Below are 22,800 nucleotides of genomic sequence, written 5' to 3' on the forward strand. Positions count from 1 at the left end.
ACGGCTCTCTGCCGTGTGAGCCCCCCCTCCCCCCCCACGTTGGTCTCGAGTGAAATGTCGATCGCGTGCTGCGTCGTTCCTCTGATTCTTGCCGTTTTCGTGTCTCGCTCCGCCGTTGTCGGACGTCTCGCTGCGCACGTGGGAGCGGCGGCGGTTTCAATAACATCTTGTGGTCGGTTTCGAAAGTGTCCATATCTTTTAATATTTATAAATAAACTCCTTCCATCGCGGCGAAGTGGATTGCACCATAGCTGTAACTGATGCTGATGAAAGAAGTGCAGTTACTGTAAAGGTATTTATCTTGTTTTAAATAGATGCAGTTTCTTTATATATATAAAAAAGAGACTCGATGCTTCTGTTGAACCCGGTGAATGCGCGTGGTCTCCGCAGCGCATGGCACCACGAGAGTGTTTGCGTACGTGTATGGACTTGGAAATAGCCGCAGCAGTCCGAGTGTGAGATTTGACGACAAATGCTGCTGCTGCTGACGTCTGTACAAGCGATAACCAACAAAATAACAATTCTAACGTGCTCGTGAAACGCATTCCGTACAGCTGCGTTGGCGTACGTTCACAGTTTACGCACGAGATTATATTGAACCGGATTGCGTATCTCGCGATGCTGTGTAAACGATTCGGTACGATTGGCCGGACGAATACGTTTCTGATTTTGGTATCGTCTTCTACCGAGAGGTGCGCTTGAACGTATCCGATTAAATTGCGTGATTTTTTTTTTTAAGGATTGCACACCGGTTAACTCTAGGGGGACAGACCTTTTGCCCTGTTACAATGACTGCGGAATATGCCCGCATCGGCGTTATGTTTGGAGGGCTTCACTGCATGGCATTGTCCTGTCCATCAATGAAATGTCATTTTTGTGGTCGGCTTGCTCCCGTAATAAGTTTAACCTTTTATACGCGCTATATACTATTGACCAATCTGTAACTGTTATTGTGTAGCAGTGCTGCTGTATGTATTTTTTCATAAAACGGTTATTGGACAGAACTGTAAACGTCTGGCATAATGACAACTTCAGTAAAGGGTCGTTAAATTTAAACTTGTCACACGCAGCAACCACGTGTTGTGCAGTCGGCTGGAGGCAGATCAGGTCTCACTCCCTATCTCGAGGGTATCGGTTCAAATCCTGGATCGAGATCGACTTTAACCATGGTAACCCGAGTCCAATATTTATCAACGCACATCATCCACCATCATCACTTCTCGGGCGGTAAAATAACTACCAAAAAGTACCCTCTCGCAAAATACCGCTCGCCTCCTTTATTGAATCGTGTTCATCCTGACCCAACTTCAGTCATCATCCCCTGGGCATACATGCGTGCATGCATGCTCTGATGTGTTTTCCTGTAAACAAATGTTAATAATGTGTTTAGCCTTGTTTATCTTGAGCCCAAATCTCGTGCTCCGCAAACAAAGCTTGGTGGGCCTTGAGTGGGACGAGTCGCCTGGTCGGCATGATGACCTAATGGTCGACTGAGAAGCGGCCAAGGTAGAGAACGTTTCCACCGAGGTGGAGGATTTGTTCGTGTGCGGGATCGAGATTCGTTGCGGTATCGTGAAACCACGAAATGTGGTTGTCTTCATCCAGCAGTGAGCGCCACCCGAGGTGAAGAGGCAGCATGGGGCATGCGGTTAATTTGTGATGTCCTACTGGCTACTGTTCCTCGTCATGGGAATGTGGAATTTCCACCGCCCCATGTGCATATTAGGACACGTGGATGTGGTGTTTTCAATCTATGTAGACACTTGACGAGCAGGTGAGAAGCGCTCCCTCGTGATTGTGCGTGTCCAAACGCACCGGTTCCGTCCGTGTAACGGTCGCTTCTTACGCTCGCGATGCACACTTCGAAATTTTTTTTGTGCGCATGAATCCATCGCTGTAGTTGGTGCGACTCGGGGAGGTGGGTGGTTCAAGACCGCTTCAGATTTCACTGGCCACTTGTATGAATGAACCTGGTTCTTTTGGTAAAGCTTCAAATCAAGATTGTATGAACCTTTTGATTTGGAATCAAAGGCCGGTAGGTGGGTTCGGAGCGAGCGCAACACCGTCTAATTATAAATTGTGTAATAATTGTTTGTGGACGCTGCAATGCCTGTTGCTTGTGCGCAAATACTGGACCCTCCCCCCTGCGCCCCATGACCTGTCAAAGAGTGCTTTATGCGTGCAGCAGCTGAGGACGTGCGCGCGTGTGGCACTGGCTGTCGGCGCCAGCTCTCACACTTTGTGCCCCTTGCAAGTGCTGGTGGACGGCGGTAAACCGGCCGCCGGTGCTGGAGGAGGCGACGACCTCGTCGCCGTGAATGTGCCCGACATCCGCAGGCCCTAAGTGGCGTCAAGCCCCTGGATGGGCAGCGCTTCGCTCGCTCACTCGAGCGATCGATGAATGTGCACAACAGTTTTTTTTTTTAGCCATGTGGCTTGTGGGGCTACATCGAGGACAGCGGCCATGTCCGTTGTTGTGATAAGCTTCAAGTCCAATTTTTTCCCACCTTTTTGACTGGCGTGGTGACGTATGGTCAAATGGGTCTCATGATCCGCATGGCTTTTGGGGAGGGCCCCCCTCGTAATTTTCTCGCCAATGTTAATATTGGGTTGGCCAATCGGGCAAACCCTTAAGTATTTTTATATACCGTACAGTACATGGCCATTTACCATGTTTGGCCTTCCCTGGTGCACTGCGGTCTCTAATTACGTTGCTGAATTAACTTGATCTGCGTCTTCGTTAGAGCCGTGTCAAGCACAGTGGGCCTTTGGGTGGACTGCTGAAGTCGTCGTCGTGCTTGATGATTTTCGCCACCCCCCCCCCTCCTCTTTTTATAGTAATTTTTAACTAACGTGAAATATATATATATATAGTTTTGTTGACGAATATTTTCGTCGGCGAAATTGACTCCGTCGTGTTCTTGCCAAGCCACTGGTCGGCCAAGCAGGCGGGGATGGCATGCTTGTCCCATTGGTTTGTCTTCATCATGATCATCCGCTGTGGTCAATCTACTGCTAGATGACGGCATTCCTAAATCACCGCCACACCTCGTGGTCCTACATTGCAACAATCCACAGAGCCACATGAACAGATTTCATTGCTCAATCTTCTCAGTGGCCGTCCTGTCGGATGCATTCCATTCCCTGGCTGCTATTCTGTATTACTCTCGCCCATCGGCCTTCTCTTAGCCACGTGTCCTGCCAAAGCCCAGTTACTTTTAAAACTGTTTTAATTATGCCTTTTTAACCTGCTTATCTTGCATGTATCACGTGCTTTTTTTGTGCAAGGCGCTTAACTTAATTTTAAAACGGTAAACTCTATGAATGGTTTTAGATGGCGAGGGGGTACGTGTGCAACGGCTGAGGAATGGGTGACCGATAGAGGGAACTTGGGGGTTAGAAAATGGTAAGGGGAGGGACGGAGAGAAAGTGGAGGGGCGAGGGAAGAGTAAGAGAATGGGCAATGGAGAAGAGGTGAGGCTTTGAGAGAGGAATTGAAGGAGATTTAGGAGGGTGACTGCTTCATGTACATGGGCAGTGTTGAATAGGTTTTCTCCTTTTTTCTGGCAACAAAACCGCTGTGTTAAGATGTTAACACACCAAACTGAAACTTTTTACAAGGAATCATGTCTGCATTAACCACAATGCTTGTGGTCAGAATGCAAACAAAAAACATATTCTGATAATATGTGCATTGTCTTTGAAACTGATTGGTCCACACCAGAGACGACTTTCTCACACGGTGTTAGACCAGAGGGTGCAGACACGATTCCTTGTAAAAGGTTTAAGTTTAGTGTTTTAACATCTTAACACCTGTTTTGTTGCCAGAAAAAAGGGGAAAACCTATTCTCATTTTGGTACTGGCAAAGGAGGTCAGTCCCATGATCTATGGGCAATGTTCAGTGCTGCTTCATGTACAGGCGAGGGCAAGTTTATAGCAGGTGGAGGGGTCTGGGGATAGAGGAGGACCAGAAACGAGGTTGGGCACATCTTCTATATTTACGTTATCTTTCATGGACATACATGTCTCCCTGCTGCTTTGCACACTTTTTAGGTTTTATGCATTTTTTTTCATTCGCGACCTGTGTTTTTTTTAATACAAGGTCACGAAGCAGGGAGTATGCAATGATTTTTTTTTAACCAAATCCTCTTTCGGCACATCGGTTTTTTGTTGCTTTTCACGACTGAGTTTCGGTTTCAGAAAGCACTTCAACCCGCTTGCGTGTGCCTATTTATTTTTACTCCTTTCAGCCACGATTTTGACCTGCCTTTTTAAAATGTCATTGTATTTCACCAAGAGCTCGATATTGCAAAGCGTAAATCCGCGACGTACAAAGAAAGCCCGCAGAGACTCTGGTGTAAAAAATAAAAACATCTCTGCTCCCTGCACAATCGACAGAAAGAAGAGGGCAGGGAATGTTGGAATCACCCAGGTGGTGACCGCGAGCAGGAACCTTTACTTTTATATATAGGGGATTTAGGTGGCCATGGGTTTGATCCCAACCCTGACGTCTGTATATTTGGAGTTCGCCACTCTGTTGAGCTTATCATTCGTGGCCAGGTCGCTTCTGAGAAAGAGCTGTATAGCTCAGTGGGCCTTACCTGGTAAAATACAAAAAAATAACAACGTAAGCGAGGGGGGGATAATTTGCGTTTGTTATCTAAATAAAGCTGGCGACGTCGGGGAGCTTTTAGAAGGGGAGGAAGGATGCTGGGAGGAAAGGTCACGAGGTGGAAAGCGGAAGGCCCGGACCGGGAGTGCTGCTCCGTGTTCTGAAATGAGGAGCAAAGCGTGCCCGGGCTGCTGGAGGGGGGACGTGAACCCCAGTACCTGCCCTTTAGCCGACACTTCAAAGAGATTGTGCACAACAAAGATCGAATTGTGGATGATTACAGTGCTTTAAAACTGAATACTGAGATGCATTAAACGACTAAAGAGGGATTAACTAAAGCGTTATACGAGACTACCCTTGCAAGGTGTCTGTCTTGTGTAGACGAGGCCCAACAACCCCCTTGTAGATGGCCTCGTGGAGTGCTTCTCTATTGGAGGCCATTCCACTCGTAGTGCTGGTGGTGAGAATTATTGCCGCTTTAATTTGTGTTACCTCGTGAATGAAGCCCTACCCTGATCATACCAACACGCATCCAAATGGCAAAATTGTATTTACTTCAAACAGTCCGGGTGCTTCCTCCATGGCGCTCTCCCACGAGCGCGATTTCCACCTGTTTTGGGCCCTCCCCGACCTAAAGGGCACGGGAATTCCAGTCCGATGAGAAGGCAGCTGACTGCTACGTGCCCTGAAAGCGTTTTGAGCAGAGATGGGGAGAGCGTGAGACGTGCTTCCTCCTCCTCCCTCCTCCTGTGCCGCATCCTGGCACGTTGTTGCTGCAGGGCCAACAAAACTCGGACGTTGTCAACACCAAGTGAAGCCTCGTTGGTTGGAATTCCTCTTTCCTAGGAATAAGCCTCCCCATTGTCGGCGTTTGGTCATAAGTTGCGTAAGGCGGGTGGGGGGGAGATCTTGAGCAAATTTTAAGAGTGAATACCGAGATTGATGGATTTCCCAATGGTGGGGGTAGTGAAGGAAACTGACTGACCCCCCCCAGCCCCCGGGGTTCAATTCTCACTGCAGTCAAAGCACTCTGTGGGAAGCGATGGTGTGTAGCGGCTTGGCACGCTGCACTACGGAACCCGCTGAACCGTGTTTGATTCCCGATCACGGCCAACGGCAGTGACGATTGTCTGAACCGGTCGTGGGCCTCCCCCCTCGGTCGACAGTGCCTCCATCAGTGCCTCGTGCAGTTTATAAAAACATCGCGGCTGGGGAGACAAAGGCGGCCGAGCTTGGTGCTTGGGGGTCACGCGGTCGGCCCCTCGCTATAACAGCACTTTCCCCAACAGTCTGTCAACACGGGGGATCTTTGTCTTTTTTGGGGGGTTCAATTCTCATTGCAGCCAGGCACTCGTACCGCATTACCAGCCCTCTGTGTGGCGTGAGCGATCGTGGGGGGGGCGGTGTTCACGAGAATCCGACGTTTGTGCCGTTGTCTTCGCCAATGAGAAACGTTTGCAAACTTGACCAATGAATCGCAAGTGCCGTAAATTGTTTATAAATGATTGGCCTTTCCTGTGAAACGACAAACTGTTCTGAAATGGACGTTAGGAATCGTTAATTGTCAATATTTTGTAAATCCACTACTGGATGTAGGCCTCCACACACGCACACCTTGCCATCGTGGGGGTTGTTGGACTGGACTTCACCCAGGACAAGAGATGTTTTGGTGACACGGCATTGGCAGCAGTGCACGAATAGCAAAACAAACCACTCATTTGTCAACACTGTGGCCTTAGAAGTAATATATATAATAGGTCATTGCCTGCAACCTTGTGTATATATTTTCCTTTTTAAGGCTACAGTGCTATTGACAAAGATGAGTTTTCTGTTATTTATGCGTCTTTGTGCTGGTTTGCAGTGGAGGGATGGCGTGCAGTACACTTGTGTTATTGTGCTCCTTGCTTGCAGTGGCTGTAGCCAAGATGCAGTTCCCCCCTGACCAGCAGCCCACGCCGTCGCCAGTCCACCAATTGTCGCTTCAAATTGCACGGACGCGCGCACACTCGCGCATTCACAAGATCAGAACGCGGACAAACGATTCACACGGTCAGAACACGCATCCACAGTTGGAACCCACACACATTCGCACGGTCCGAAGACAAAGATCCCCCTTTCTAGCCCGTAACGGGCTGTTGTTGGGGCAAGTGCTTTTAGCAAAGACCTAATGAAGGCCATCACTGCACACGAGGGGGGGTGGGTGGCCAATGCCTAGGCCACCTTTGTCTCCCCAGTGACGATGTTCACACACTGCACCAGGGCAGTCATTTGAAGCCAAGTCGACCTAGGGAAGGAGGCCCAGGATCCGGTTCAGATAATCGTCACCGGTGTTGGCCGTGAGCGGGAATCGAACTCGGGTCGCCGGGTTCGTAGTGCTGCATTACCACGCCACACACCACGCTCGCACATTAGCGCACATTTACAGTCGGGGCGGGCACACACACACACGCACATTCATGCGGGAAGAACACGTGCACAATTCAGTCGGTAATTGCTTTGCACAGATATAAATTATGTGCATGTCGGCATGTCATTTGCCTTTGCATATCATTTGTATCGTGGCTCGTGTGTTTTCTGGGGCAGGTTGTTGGTCACAGGGTCGGCAGGAGCGCACGGCACGAGAGTGACTCAGTGTTCCAGCCACCGCGTCCTGATTTCTTTTTATTTCCGTGCAAATCTCGCCGTTAAGAGTTGTCGAGCGGCAAATTCGTCTCCTCATTATCCGCACGTTTATTTTCCCAATGATAAGTGGGGTACAAAAAAAACCACGGCTAAAAGAAATCCGTTTAAGTTGATTTTCCCGCGTCGGCATGGATGTGAGGAGTTTATCCTCGTAGTGTACTTGTGTATGGGATCTCAACTTGGTGTACTACACTGTATATCCGCCAGACTATCAGAGACTATTGCAAAATGGAAATGAGGCAATCCCAAGACAAGCACAGATATAACCCTCCGCTGATGTTAGCCATGCCTGAGAAGCAAGCCCTGGTCCGATTTTATTTAATAGTATTGTAAATTGTAATTGTATTACAGAGTCTTGGGTAGGAAATGGTAACGCGTGGCTATATACAACTGTTATTCTAGTGATGTGTGATTTTTTTTTTTCTCCATCTCCTTGCTTTCCCCCCTTTTTGGTTATTTAACAACACTACTTTGTATTCACAATACCACTTTGCAACATTGCCAACACTGCTCCAAGGGGCTTGGATTTTTTGTTTTCTTTAGCCGATTCACCCTCCGTTCTGCACGGCGGCGTGCACGACCCACAGGGGACGTCTGGAGGCAATGGCAGAATGCAGTGCAGAAAGTAGGCCCCGCAAGCCTATTGCTGCAAGAGTATACGTGTGTGTCTCGTCTGGCCCAAACGCCACCAAGCAGAATTTCCATTGGTTGGGCGGTGGGATAAATCTTTTGAAATTGGGCTTTCCTAAGGGGGTGAGCATTTTCTTTTCAATACAGAATCGTGAACCAGGATTACTGTCGGGCATTTTCAATCTTGCTAATAAATAACGGCACGGAGGAAAATTAATGTGTGACTATATACTCTTAGTTATTTCGGTAAAGTCACGTAGGTAAAAATTAAATTAAAATTAATAAAAAATAAAAACAATAAAATCACGACGTTTCGGAGGCAACACAAGCTTCCGTGTTCAGGTGAAACTGTCACAGCAAAAAATCTGTATGAAGTGGAGAGCTTTTTTTGCTGTGACAGTTTCACCTGAAGACAGAAGCTTGTGTTGCCTCCGAAACGTCGTGATTTTATTGTTTATGTTTTATTAATTTTAATTTCAATTTTAACCTACGTGACTTTACCGAAAGAGCTAAGAGTGTGAATCCTTTCAGTCACGAAAGCTTCAAATCTAGAATGTGTGACTGACGTGCATGGACATGAAACGGTGTTGCCATTAAACCGTGACATGTTGCACGCACCTCGCTAAAAGGGGGGAGGCGTTTTGGCAGGTAAAACACAACATGATTTTACTAAACGGACAAGTACTGTAGTCATTAAAAACTGCTTATTTGCGGACCTGATTAATGGCAAAACCCCATACAAGGCGCTGCTTTGGGAGAGGAATGCTCTCTCCGCTGGTTCCCAGTCCTCCTCCCGCGTAATATGCTTATGTTTTCTTTCTATGCTTTTATTTGTTTATGTTCGTTTTAATTTCCTCTTCGAGGTCGGCTGAACGCGTAGAGGCTTGCGAGCGCCTCGAAGGCTATGGGAAACAGTCGCTGGCTGTTTGGAGATTTTACTTTTTCGTTTAATGAAAATATGTCAACTAAAACTTAACCTTTTTTTACCAGGTAAGGTCCACTTGAGCTTTGCAGATCTTTTTCAGAAGTAACCCTGGCTATGACAGCTCGACAAAGTGGCTTCTGTCATGTGGCAATTTATAGCAGCCAAATGCTCAATGTCGTGATGTGGATTCTAAATGTGGAGGGGGGGGGGAGAATCTGAGGACCCAAAGAAAAATACACGACCACGGAGAGAACGTGCAAACTCCAAATATACAGGCGTCGTCGGGGTTGGGATCAAACCCACAACCTCCTTGTATATACCGGGCAAGCTATTTAATATCTCACCATGGCTTTGCCCCCAATATATGTATTTAATTACAAACGTAACGGGTATGCAGGTGTGTGGAACTACCAAGGCAAAAATACAACAAGGGCTCAACATGAACAAAATGGCAAAATGATAATGTCGTTAATACCTTTTTTTTCACTGACCGATCTCAATATTTTGAATGTGCTGTGACGTAGCATAGAATCTATAGCATTGTCCACAGTTCATGTTTAGCTTAAATTCTGGACGGCCAGCGCTATACTGCTCTTGATAAACACATTACTGTGGGCCCAGTATAATGATGGCCTTAATTGTGTGACCTAATTAAGGGAAGAACTTTAGTGATTTGCTCTCTGCACTCCAGCAACCCGAGTTTGATTTGCTGGTTTATTCAGGATGATGTTTCTGTTGCGCATCGTCGCTTTACGATGTTCTCTTCATATTTAGTTTGTTGCGGTTGCACCCGACTCAAGAGCCGCATGTCTCACAGGGCTATACCTAATAAATGAAACTTGAATCTTTCTTTGCTTTCCATGGCTAACCCATCACTCGTGATATCGGAACTGGTCCCGAGCCCATCTTCACCAACTGGTACAACGGTGTGGCATTGAATAAAAACGGTCACCGCATCCCGCGCTTTCAAATGCGCTTTTGCGGCTGTCTGGAACGCTATTCCGATATTAGGAAGTCGCTGGGGCTGTACACTTTAAAAAAATATATATTTTCGATTGAAAACCAGTTTCTTTTGGAACCGCTTTTTGCATTTATTTCTCCCCCCACCAATTTGGCATGGTTAACTATATTGTGCGCAAGAAGTTCAGCACGCACAGATACGAACAACCCCTACGGAAAGGCCTTCATGAGCAATGGATTGGCAAAGAGGGGGGGGGTGCTATTACCCTTGGTTGTAATTAAAGTACGACGTGTCCACGCTTTTCATCATGAACACATCTCGTTTGAAATGCAAATTATTTCCATAGAAAAATCCCAGTGGCCCTCACTCTCGCATGGCCGTGCATCTTTACGGATAAACGCGCGTAGGCAGGACATTTCTGTGTTTCTACTTCTAATTAAAACAAGCTTTTTATTTTTTTTTGGGGGGGGTGGGGTCGCATCGGCAGCTTTCCGGACCAATATTGTCGCGCTGAAAACCGAAACGTCCAGAGATTGCACGCTCGCGTGAACAACATGCATGACGATGCTTGTTCGGGAAAGCCAATGGGGCTGATGAACAAAATATTTCTTAAATATTTGTTTCTTTTGACACGTGCAGACATTAAAACAAGAGTTCTGCGCCGTATAATTTGCTCTTACCCCAAGCCCGTCAACGGCTGCCTGCGTTGTTGTAGGCTTTTCCGATTGCAGATTGCCCCCCCCACCCTCCTCTTATCACGCCTGGGCTTTGTGTTCGCATCACAATCAACCTCAAGTGCTTTATGTTTGAGCAAAGGGGGGGGGAGTGGGGTCTTGTGGCAGGGAATCCTAATGTTTGGTGGGAGTAGTTGGATTTACAATCGCGCAGTATTGTAATCATCGTCGGTGTCCCACCACTGGGTCCAGCAACACACAATGGATAACACCACCACCCCACCACCGTGGTGATAAAATTCCGTGCAGTGCCACCTAAATACCCCTTCTCGCATTCATCTCTCTGCCCCCTCCCCCCTCCACCTTGCCTTCGTCTGACGAGGCGATGGTGCAACGGGTGTCTGCGTCTGAATTTCCCAATCCCAGCTGTGCGTTGAGGCGGCCCTTTCTCTTACTCCATCGCTAGCCTGGCCTCATTGGTTTCTGCGTGTGTGTGTGTACACGCGTGAGAATTCTTATCCTTCGATTTAAAGCTCTCGTGACTGCAGGGATTCAGCTTCTTGGTTCTTTTGGTAAAGTCACGTAATGGGGAAATAATAAAATAATAAAAATATAACCTAATCAAATGAGGACCGCTGCTTGCGTTGTGGCCGAAACGTCGTGAGAATTATTTTATTATGTTTTATTTTTATTATTTTATTTCCCTTTTACTTGACTTTACAGAGAACCAAGAAGATGAATTATGATCCTATTATCTCTGTTTTGCTCTTATCCACGGAGGGGGGCGCGGGTGAGGAAAAAACACGTAGGTTAATTGCGGATAATACAGGTAGGAACAACAGGTTCCACACTGCCCACCAGGGATTATTTGTCTGTCTGTCGTGCATATTAATATTTGTCTGTCGTGCACGAATGCGCTGTCCAACCAAGTTCCTACCTGCCCACTCCAAATAAACATGTTTTTTAGGATGTTGGTTAGCGGACCCTACCAAGGTCCTGTGGACGATGGTACGAGTCGCTTTAAATAGTGTCGCTGACCAGAGCGCTCCATTGCACAGGATCCACACCAAATGAAATGTAGTTAAATGTATTTTAGATGTGCGGTTCATGTTGACACAGACGTGCTGCTTGCGGGGGGGGGGTAAACCTTGGCTTGATAATCACGGTGGCTGTAATGGATCTACCTTATTTTTTTGCAAAGCAACATGCAGGGTGGGGGTATCTATCAAACGGGTGGCTGATCCATGATGTGGGGGGGTCTATGGGGGCGATGCCCCCCCCCCTCCGCCCACCTCCTGTGAGACAGAAAAAGCTTGACGTTCCGGAACCCCCCCCCCCCCCCCCGGGATGTTTCTAGATCTGCTTCTGGATTCGTGTCGTATCAAAAACACAATTGGCAGCGGCTTGCACCACGCGGCATGCACCACGCGCCATGCACGCATTTGTGCGAGTCGTCGTCTGTGCAGCGGAGCGCCGGGCGGCTAAAACACCGCAAGTGGACACGGTGGGGGGTGGGGGGAAGTGACATCGGTGGTGCATCGGCCACTCGTCACGGTTGGTCAACCCATTGCACATGGGTCCGACCTGTGAGCAGGCGTTCGACACTTCACGTGGCCTTAAGTGCACACAGCCTGGCACAAGCGTCGTAGTGACGTCGCCGCCACCGAGTGGCAAATGTCGGTTGTTGTTGTTGTGCACCGGTGGAGATGGATAGAGCGCTGTGTGCACCCAGGCCTTGGCTCAAGCGATCCGGCTCAAAGCTGCGCTTGACTTGAGCCAGCTCTGAGCACGGTGCCAGCCATGCTCAGGGTTTCCATGATCCAAGCTATGGAAGGGCCACTCACTCGGCTTTTGGAAGTGGCAGAATGGCTCATGACAGAGCCAGGCCGTGACCCCGAGGACTAAGAGTACGGCCCCAAAGAGTACGACGAACGCCGCTCATCCAGTGTGCATTGTCCAGGCCACTGCACGTGGATGGAAATCCACAGGGTCTTCTAAACATCGTGAAATTCCAAAGCCAATCATCCTGTATTTACCCATGGCCTGCGTCAGCAAGTGTCCTTGTAGGGGTCCGTTCCCTTCGCAAGCCGAGATCATGACCATACATTTGGGTGGTGTTGAGACCGCTTTTTTGCCTGGTGGAGTAGAGTGACTTACTATCCTCCAGCAAATTTCACTTTTTAAATGTTTTGAGTACCGCGTTGCATTATAATTAATTAGTAATGTTGAACCGTACTAACGTAAGTTTAGGATTGCAATAAATTAAGACGCACTTTAAATATGTCTAACATGCCGGTGCAATTATTTTAATTGTACATTTCTCGAGACGTTTTTATTGCCCTTTTTAAGTGTAAACATCTGGTTTTAAAACTAAAAAGAAATGGAGTGCTGTTGCATCGCCAGTGGTGCAGAAGCACAAAAAACCAACCTATACACGTTTTGTCAACACTGCCGCCCTTAAAAGAAGGAAAAAAAATGTAGAGCAATCGGTGACGTTTCAGGCAAATGGCCCTTCATAGCAGGGGATGGAGTCCAGAGAGATTGAGTGAAATAAGTGGGAGACTGAATTGTACAGTATACAGCATGGGGGGCCCTGGTGATTATTAAAAATGAAATTCCTAATCGGTGCCCCATGGTGTTACCGAATGGTGCCCGCTCTGACTGTTTGGTGCAAATTATAATTATTATTGGTCGGTCTCTCTCTTTGTGCCCCCCCCCCCCCGTCTCTATTGTGAAGAAGGGTCCCATCGCTTTGTGGGAACTGATTTTTTTTGTGTTTTGGTTTGTCCTCCTGCCGCACCATTTCTTTGTACGGTGCGAAATAAGTTAAACATACACGCATATGCATTGCCAGAAACGTCACCTATTGCAGTGGTTTTTTTCCTCCGTTGGCACTTGATGAATGCGAGTTGTTGAACATATTTTCGGTGGGCTTAATGTATTTATTTTTGCCGTATAAGGAGCACGGCTGAGGTGATGGAGAAGGTTTTCACTCGAGTGCACCGCATGCAATGCGTCTCCTGTGTTTAAGGAATTGCGTCATTTCAGCTTACAATTATTCTAATATAAACTGTGCACGTCTGTTTTTGAAATGGAGCCATCATTATTCCACACGCAATGTATAGGGTTTTTGCGTACAGTGCGTGTTCTCCCTGTGTGCACTGCACACCGAAGATGCCTCCCTTATGAATTGATACGACTGCAAATTACCCTTTTTTTCAAAATAATTTTTCAAAAGGGTAATTCGGCAGGGGTTTTAATCCCGGTTGTTGTTTGGATGCGAGCAGTGCAGCGGCACAATCCGTTGTGCTCCGATAGGTCACCTTGCTCCCCCGCATTCACCAACCCGTACCGCCAAGCCTGGTGCAGTGGGGTCAATTAACCCTCCACCACCCCCCGCGGACCCGTACAGCGTGGGAAGGTACCTCCATCCAGCAGTGGCTTGACCCGAACGGGCCGTACTTGTCCAACGTGCGTGCACTTCTGGGAGATTTGTGGCGTTAACTGGGAGGAGGTGGGGAGAGTCAAGCAAGCACCTTGATGGAAGGGGGTGTGGGGAGCACGGGGGTTGCAAGCAATGCAGTTTCTGGCACTCATTAACATTCCGTTTAGAAAAAAAGAGACGGTGACCAATTCCTCGAACAGCCAAAGGAAACCGCCCCTCTCCCTGTTGGTTTTTTTTTTTGCTGAAGGCGCGGGCGACCGGGCATGCAACAGCGACTCTTTGTTGCAAACGTTCAACCAACCCAAGTAAATAAACAAAAACTCGTAGATTTGCGTGGCAATGTAATCGCAGCTCCGCTCGCTCTTGGTGCCAAAAGAAAGCCCGTGCCGTTTCCAAATAAATGCTGGTGGCAGTGGAAGAAAAAAATGCGAGCGGTCGTGACTTTTATTTCGTATCCACGACACGCCACGGGGGGGGGGGGGCACGCCGTGGAGTTGATGCCTCGCGCGTGTTCTCGAAGTTGGGATTGGGTTTATTTTTTTACCCAAAATATCAATATTTGTCGGGCGACTTTGTGGCGAGTCTTGCATCAATTTCATTGCCGCATGGTCCTCGTTTTTCCAAATTGGTGTCTGCGCCAATGTAATCAATTGTTTGGTTGCCCACGTTATTTTGTTTTTGGTTGCAGTAATCGTACACGAGAACGTGGCACAAAGTGACAGCGATAGCAGTATTATTCTTATGATAACCACTTTATTAAAATCTTCTTAAATTATAACGCCGACATTTTTTTATAATGTGAAGAACCTATCTGAGCACGTTGCAAGCCACTGGGTTTAATTAACAATGACTCTAGCTTCTGGCATCGTTGCAGCAAGATGGACACATTTTCGTAATTCGATTAAGTTCATTGGACCCCAGTCCTCTTTGCACATGCAGCAACTGATGTTGAATGGGTGGATTTAAAGTTTTTTTTCAATGTAGGTTTTACTTTTCAACGCACTGACGTTTTGTGCATGTGACAAACCTTACTAATTGGCTGTGTTGGTTGGAGGTGGGTTTTACGACATTTTATATTTACACGATCTCACCCAAAACGCATTAGGAGGTAAAATTGGTCATGAAAACCTACTTGTTAAATACAAATCCAATTCTTATTATGCTCGCCACTTTTCACTAGTCTCGGTCTTGATATTATTCCATTGCAGAAGGAGTTGGTAAAGCAGCATGTTGGTCGTATGCGTGGGGGGGGGGGTAACAGAGCGGTAGTGTTGCGGTTATCGCGTTGCATTATGAACCTGACAATTCGATTATTCTTTGATTCTTTCGGTAGGTAGAAAAATAAAAAATAATATATCACGACGTTTCGATCGCAACACAAGCAGTCGTCCAGCAGTTCTACTGCTGGATGATTTTTTCTGCCTGCTGGTGTGAGCCAACCGTTACATTTACCATTATATTGGAATCCGATTTAACTACAAAGCTCTTTCACAGATGAACTTGAAAGGTGCCTTTTTTGTCTGGCATAGAAGTTCATACGTACATTTACACAGCTGCAACGTGATGCGATGTGGGTGTATTTATATCCTGAACATGAAACAAAATGTATGTTTTACCAACGTTGAAACCATTATTCATTAGAACAAAACAATGCAATAAGCCAAGTCCACAGATTTTACCATATTCACGTTTTTATTATTGTACGTGATTTTAACATCCTGAACTCGCTTATTTTGGAATTATGAAGTTTTAAAATCAACGGTTTATTTGAGTTTTTTTTTTTCTTTTTGACACTGATGCTTGCAAATCAAGAAAAATAATTATGTCCATTCTCAATCCACCAATGGATGAAGGCCTTCCCACTGTCAGTTTTTGTGTTTCTTTTACCAAACTTCATCAACCGCTGTGGAGGTTCCCATCCGTGGCGAGTGAATCTAAACCGCTCCTGTCGAGAGGGCTGGACCGGCCATTGAACTATGGCCGCTGGGGTTCCCAGGGCCGTATGCTTAACCCACTCCCAAGTTTTTTAGCTTCATTTTTTTACCAGGTAGGGCCCACTGAGCTACAAAGCTTTTTTCAGAAGCGACCAGGCCACAAACAATAGCCCAACGAAGTGGCTTTTCATCATTAGGAAATGTATTGCATCAAAGGCATCTAGATGCACGTCTCTCAGTGGAGGGCTGGAAAAACCGGAGGACCTGGACAAACTCCAAATATACCGGCGTCAGGGTTGGGATCGAACTCGCGACCTTCCTGCATACCAGGCAAGGGAGTTAACATCTCGCCACCGCGGTACCAAGTGTTTAGAGCACGCTGACAATGGCTCAAGCTCTAAAGCAGAGGTGTGGCTCTGAAGCCCTTTGTATTGGGTGAATCGTTGATCTATTTTTTAACCGAAAGATGTTTTGTAAGCTGCTTTTACAAATCAAAAGGTTTTCAGTCGTGCCAAACGCCGTGTTCACTCGGGAGCGCTGTGACCCTCGTAAAATATTAATGAGGTGCCTAGGTAGCGAGGTTTTGTGTGCGTGTCTTATAATTGCAAAATTCTCCCAAGTTATTTATGCTCGGTTTAACACGTGGCTCTGGAGGAACTGAAAAATTGGAAAGATGATAGTCTTCTGGGAACAACAACTTGCCCTGCCAATCTCAAGATCTGTTGTCATCATGTCTGGGGAAGGGGCATCCAGTTCCTACCTCCGATATACAGTACTTGCTACAAGACGACTGATTTGGTGATCCAGTGCTCGCTGCTTTCCTCCTCGTCCCTCTGCCCCCTAGTGGCTGCTGGTCTCCTCCTTGTCACTCTATCGCTACTACCGTGCCACTGTTCACGTGACATTTGTTCATTGATGCCCCCCACCCAGGCCAAGGTTTCTGTCTGCCAGGCTGATCGTTTTGTCTCGCCCGTGCTCTGTTCAGGTGAAACCACGTTGTATATCTGCTTGCTACCCTCGCAACTGCTGTGCTTTGAGATTCCCTCCCATGATCACTTCCCTCCCCCAAAGTTCTTGTAACCTTGCTCGAATCAATGGTGATTGCTTCTTTTGTCTTTCATGTATTTATCTTTAACGATTTTCTTTCCTCTCCTACACTTTGCACTCCCTGTCGTTTTTGCATTGTGTTTTTATTTCTGTAACTTTCTGGCGACCCCCCGCCACCCTACTGCTGGACATCTGCGTGAAGAAGAGCTTCATGGCTAATTTGGATTTCTCTCAGGATAAATAAAGATTCTGATTCTAGCCACTTGGTATTTTGTGCCTTTTTTAGGGGGGGGGGTGGGGGAGCTGTGCCTTGGCAACCCGGTAATAAAGAACACGAATCGTCCTCTACCCCGCTACTGGAAGTCGTCCCCCCCCCCCCCCACTTTACGCGTACGACCTCCTGACCCCCCCCCCCCCCCCCCAACAGGAGCCCATGGGACTTGCACGCAAGCTGCTGTGGTACAGCCTGTGGGATGGACGGCTGTTGGCAGGGGAGTTTTGTAATGCGCGTCCTCGATTCTCGAAGATGCTTGTGTTGCTTCCAAGGAATATATTATTATTTCGCGTGGTGTGCTGTATAAATAAATACGGTTTTTTGTGACCGCGGACAAATGTTGCAAGTTTCTAAACTGCGTGCTGTGACCCAGTGGGCTGTGAAAGGCAAGAACGGCACTTGTCCCCCAAAAAGTCTGCAGCTATACGGGGGTCTTTGTTTTTGTCTTTGTGTAGGGGGAAGGAGGGACACGAGATTTGGAGATAGTCGGCACTGCTAACGCTGCTGCTGTTTGGTTCGTTCTGCATCGTCGATAAGATTCACTTTCATTCACTCGACAATGCCCCAAACCTTCTAATAATCTCGTTTTTAATGACGGACATGTGAAGTGTATATTAACCGTACTAAAACAACTTAAAATCTAGAATGTATATTAACCGGTCTGCTGTGTGCACTTTAAAGATAGGCAGACTTGTAAAGCAGCGATTCTAGGTTGTGATTTTAGTTTATTGGGTTTGGGGGTAAGAGGAGGAGGAGGAGGAAGGAGTCATCCACACAACCTATGGCCAAGCATTACGATCCGACTCGACCGGTCCTGGAACGAGTGCCCCGGGCTGCACGCTGCGTTCCCTCGTGTTTTTGTGCCGTGGGGGGCTGACGCGCATCTGTTTCGGTAGCGTTCAACTCGTGCCTTTTTCGTGGGATGGTCTCGTGCTTGAAGCGTTTCATCATTTTGCAACGGTTGATGATGAACCATCACGCGAACTCTGGTCATCCTCGCCCAGCGGCTTTCGGCTAACCATCGAACGAAGACGGTCGCTGCATTCCTTCTGCGGCCGTCTGGAACGCTCTTCCCTTCCGATTTTATTAGGAGACCACGGAGCTATGCATTTTTAAATATACATTGAAAACTAATTTTTTGTTTTTGTCGTTCTCCCCCACACCTCTGATTAGCACAGTTGGCTACATGGGGTGCTAAAGAAGTTCAACAAACGATCCTGCGATGTCAATAATCCAGAGCCACACCTACACAGGAAGCAAACTTCGTCACTCGGTCTCCTTGGTCGATGTCTTCTCGGACGCGTTCCATTTACTTGGCTGCCACACTTATTTTTGACCATCGGCCTTTCTACGATGTGTGCTGCCCTAGCCCACTTGACTCTTCTGCTCCTCCAGCTGTTTAATCTGACGTCTTTTTTAACACGCGAGGTCTTCTCGGAGGCACGCGTCCACGATGAGAAGCAGAACTTTGCGTGAGCGGGTGAAGCAAAAGCCCGTGGGTCCCAAGCGGCTCAAGGAGCTTCGGGGGCTTTGGAAAAAAAAATTGTTGCACGAAACATCAGCTCGTTCAAATCCTATGAACATACACATTAAATACATCTCTTCTGTATCCCCCTCTATCCTGTGCATCTCTTCTCAATTTCGTAAATAACCATAGGGGAAAATGGCGATCTTATCTCACTGCATCTCTAGCTGTTATCTCCACCACCTGTCATCCTCATTATCTACCCCCCCCCCTCAGAAATGGATTGGCGCCACCCACCAATGATTAATCTCATTCCCAAATGCTGTTCCAGCCAGTTATTACTTTGGCACGACACACGCACCTCTCCTCATTTTGTCCTCCTAGGATTACATAAATATATAGTAGTGCCTTACGCCGCTAATACATACTGCGGCAAGCCAGCTTAAGCGACATTCCGGAAAATATTGAGAAACTAAGCCTTGGCCACCACTGATGAGAGACGTCCGTGGTTTGTTGTGAACGTGGGGGGTGGGGGGCTGGTGGCTGCACCTCGAGCCGTCTTCAGGGGTCTGTGTGAGAACGCCGCTGCTGCTGCTACTATGAGCAGCAGCAGCAGCCGAGGAGGGCTTTGTTTTGAAGCTATTTGTTTAGCTCCTGCGCGCACAGCCAAGTGCTCTAATTGTGCAGGAATGTTGAGCAATAAATACAAAACGGAGCGCCGCAGGGCAAAATGCAATGTTGAACTCGATGCGGAGTTCATCGATTTTATTTTTTAGAGGATTATACCGTACCACCCAAAGGGGCTTAATTTCTCGTGGGATATTTGTTGGGCCCTACCCCGAGGATCAGGGGGGGGGAGGACCCCGTTTCTGATGGCAAGGGATATTTTCCAGAGCTCGTCCTCGGGACAGCTCTGGTTGGCTACAAATTAAGCGCTTGTGTTGCACAATTCCTGGGCTTAATGGTTGTGTTTATCTCCTGGCTTTTAAACCCCGCACCTAAATGAAGTGGACTGAATTCGGATGATGCGATGCGAGTGCATTCCAAAAGGCATTGCCGTTTCCGTTACAGCCCTTCCAAGCAAGAGGTGAAATGCTAAATATGGAGGAGAGCATATTTGTGGTGTAGGAGACTGTCACTCTTTAGCCAATATAGTTTTGACATGTATCCTTGTCGTCTTTTTTTTACATAATGATGCAATGATCACCGTACAGTAGATCTGTTTTACAGTTCTGTCATTAAATATTAATGATATACTACAAGCGGTCAAAATAATCTGCCCGAGCTGACATGTAGCAGGGATTGTTTTTTAGCATTGATTGTTTGTGTAAATATTATAGATTTTGTTTTATCTGCGGTTATTTTCTGAATTGCTGTTTTATTATATTTGTTTTGCTCTCAATTGAGGTGACCCCCCCCCCATGTTGCGCTTGCAAATGAGGTGCACCCCACTCGCTCGCTCTCACCTGCTTAACCTTAAAGTTAAAGGTTATTTTGTTTATTTTTTGTTACTGTAGTCTATAATTTATACTGCCCTCCAATATAACGGTTGTGATTTGTCCGTACAAGCTGAACGTAAAACTGAAATGAATAGAAAATAACCCGGCGTACAGTCCTGTTAATCTACTGCTGGATGAAGGCCTCGCTACTCTGTGCCAGCTTCAGGCGCGATTAGAGAACGGCAACGAAGGTGGCACAATAACATCGCTTCGAATGAATAGAGAGCGGTAGGTAAAATTACAAGGAAATTGCATGGGAATTAAATTATTCGGCGCAACTGTTATACGGTTGCTGTAATTCTAATTTAAACTAATAGCACTTGAAGCCTCAAAGCAGATGTTATTAAAATTAATGCATGCTGACAAGAGTGTGAGCCCATATCGGTGACAAGATGCAATGCAGCACTGTACCTCGTCCATGCCACCGGCTGTGCTTTATTTAGCGAGCGAGTCCGGGAGGCTCGAGGATATATTTTTCTGGAAATGATTGGCCATCTCCAACGCCGGATTTTCCGTACCGTAATTGAATCGTGCGCCTTTTTTATGAAATAATCCGGAATGCGCGTGCCCGATCTCATCATTTCCCGACGCTAAGCGGGCTTGAGCCTGGAGGAGGAGTGCCGTGATGGGTGGCCACCGTCCACACCCAGGTTGCCCCATAGGTGGCTGTATTGCAGCTAAAATCCATTGTTGTACGCTACATCTATGCTCCCAGTATTAATTATTTTGACATATTCTTGTACGTGTGTAATGGCGTGTGGAGTTTTATGTGCGTAAATCTCCGGAAGACGTAGAAACTGACCGCGGTTTTATAAAAGTTATTTTAACATGAAAGTTTTAAAGGCATTTTATAAGTTAAGATGACTACCATTGCATCTCCTTTGAGTGGGGGCGGGGGAGTTACATAGTTCAAAGGTGATGCATGTGTCCCCAAAGGCCGAGTGTTTTTGTGCAGTGAAGATTGTAAGAGGGAGTGTTCTATTCATAGAAGAGAAGACCACCTCTGGTGTTGTAACATTCCGGACATCTGGAATCTCATGCTAATTATTTGTGAGTGTGTGAAGAATTATTTAGGGGTTGTTTAAAAAAAAAAAGATTTAGTTTCTGGGCCCTATTTTTTTTTTAAGAAAAACTCTGCACTTTGAGGCCATGGCGTGAAATTGTTTCCGCCGGTCACGGTCTCCCTCCACGTCTGCAATTCCCTGGCCAGGCCACGTTCGGTCTTTTTCAGATGGCTGTTTTGTGTGTCTCGTATGGTTTTTGTTTTGTATTATTACAGTGTCTTTCGGCCTCCCGAGGCTTTGTTTTTCTCCCACCTTAGGCCAGGCATTGACTCATCCTCGCAGTGTCAATTCTATGAAATTGTTACGATTTAATCCGCGGGTCGATGTTATTGTTTTTCTTGTCTGCATGGGATCTGTCTCGTGTTTGTACTCCTTTTGCACCCTGCGCAGCCTGGTGTAGCCTGATTTTTTTTTTTTGACGTCTAACTTGCAGATATCCAAGTGGTTTTTCGACATTGGGCAGCGTCGCCTGGATTGCCACACTTTCCTTTGAGGCAGCTGTGAACTTTTGTGTTTTTTTTACTTTAAATGTAATTTCCATTTTAAATCTTAGACACACGCCATTTTGATGTGTGAGCCATGAGCATACGAATTCACTGCTAACCCGAAAATGGTTAAATGACTAAACTAATATTGGCCAAAGTCCTATCGTAATGCTGCCACAAAAGTTTCACTTTCCACAGTAGCCAATCTTCAAGTCATTACACTTGAAACGTTGCACCGTCTGACGATCGGTAAACCTTTGTTTTAAACCTGGACCATGGTGCAGTGGAGGTGGGAGTCCCTGCTTTAAAAGACCATTCCAAAGAGGGTGTTCGTTTGGTAGACGTGAAAACTACAGCGTCTCGCGGGACATTCAACACCGCTCACCTCCGCCCCCAACTCGCAAGTTGGGCCCCAGGGCGTTTGTGAAGCAGCTGCTGTCAGGGTCTCTCCCTCTCCACACTTCCCATCTCGCCTGCTGTCCACAGACGGTGGCTGCAAGTGGTGTATATTCATTCTAGATTTGAAGCTTTCGTGACTGCAAGGATTCATATTCTTAGGTTTTTTTCGGTAAAGTCACGTAGGTAAAAAAATAAAAATTAATCAAAGTAAAATAAAAAATCACGACGTTTGCCTCCGAAACGTCGTGATTTTTTAATTTTATTTTAATTTGACTTTTATTAATTTTAAAAAAATTTTACTTGCGTGACTTTACCGAAAAAACCTAAGAATATGGTGTATAGTCACTTGAAAATCTGCGCATCCAATAATACACCTTTATTTGTGTTGGTGCATTTCATTGTTTAGTTCGCCATTTGAAAATGGAATGTAAAAAATGTGCACTTTGAAAGGCGGCCTGTACAATAGCACCAAGATAAACCTTTTTTTGGACTTTTCAACCGCACCCGCCGTAATTGTTGTAACCTCTCCAACCGCACCTACTTGCAAATAACCCGAGAGTGAAATACATTCCCTTGGAGGCAGGTCATGGGCCTCCATTTGAAATTCAATAGGGGGGGACAGGGGACGGACCATTGCATTTTTTCGGGGGGGGGGGGGGGGCTGGGCTGGGGGCGGTTAAATACCACCCCTCCATTTTTAATG

At 46.8% G+C, this 22,800-nt stretch overlaps 1 protein-coding gene across 1 annotated transcript in view; it reads left to right on the forward strand.

The window, feature by feature from the left end:
- LOC144942980 (uncharacterized) overlaps positions 1-22,800 on the forward strand; it is a 35,056-nt gene that overhangs the window by 172 nt on the left and 12,084 nt on the right. The gene's annotated exons all lie outside the window — the stretch shown is intronic.

This window comes from Lampetra fluviatilis, chromosome 29, assembly GCF_964198595.1.
Source record: "Lampetra fluviatilis chromosome 29, kcLamFluv1.1, whole genome shotgun sequence".
In the NCBI taxonomy this organism is placed as follows: domain Eukaryota; kingdom Metazoa; phylum Chordata; class Hyperoartia; order Petromyzontiformes; family Petromyzontidae; genus Lampetra; species Lampetra fluviatilis.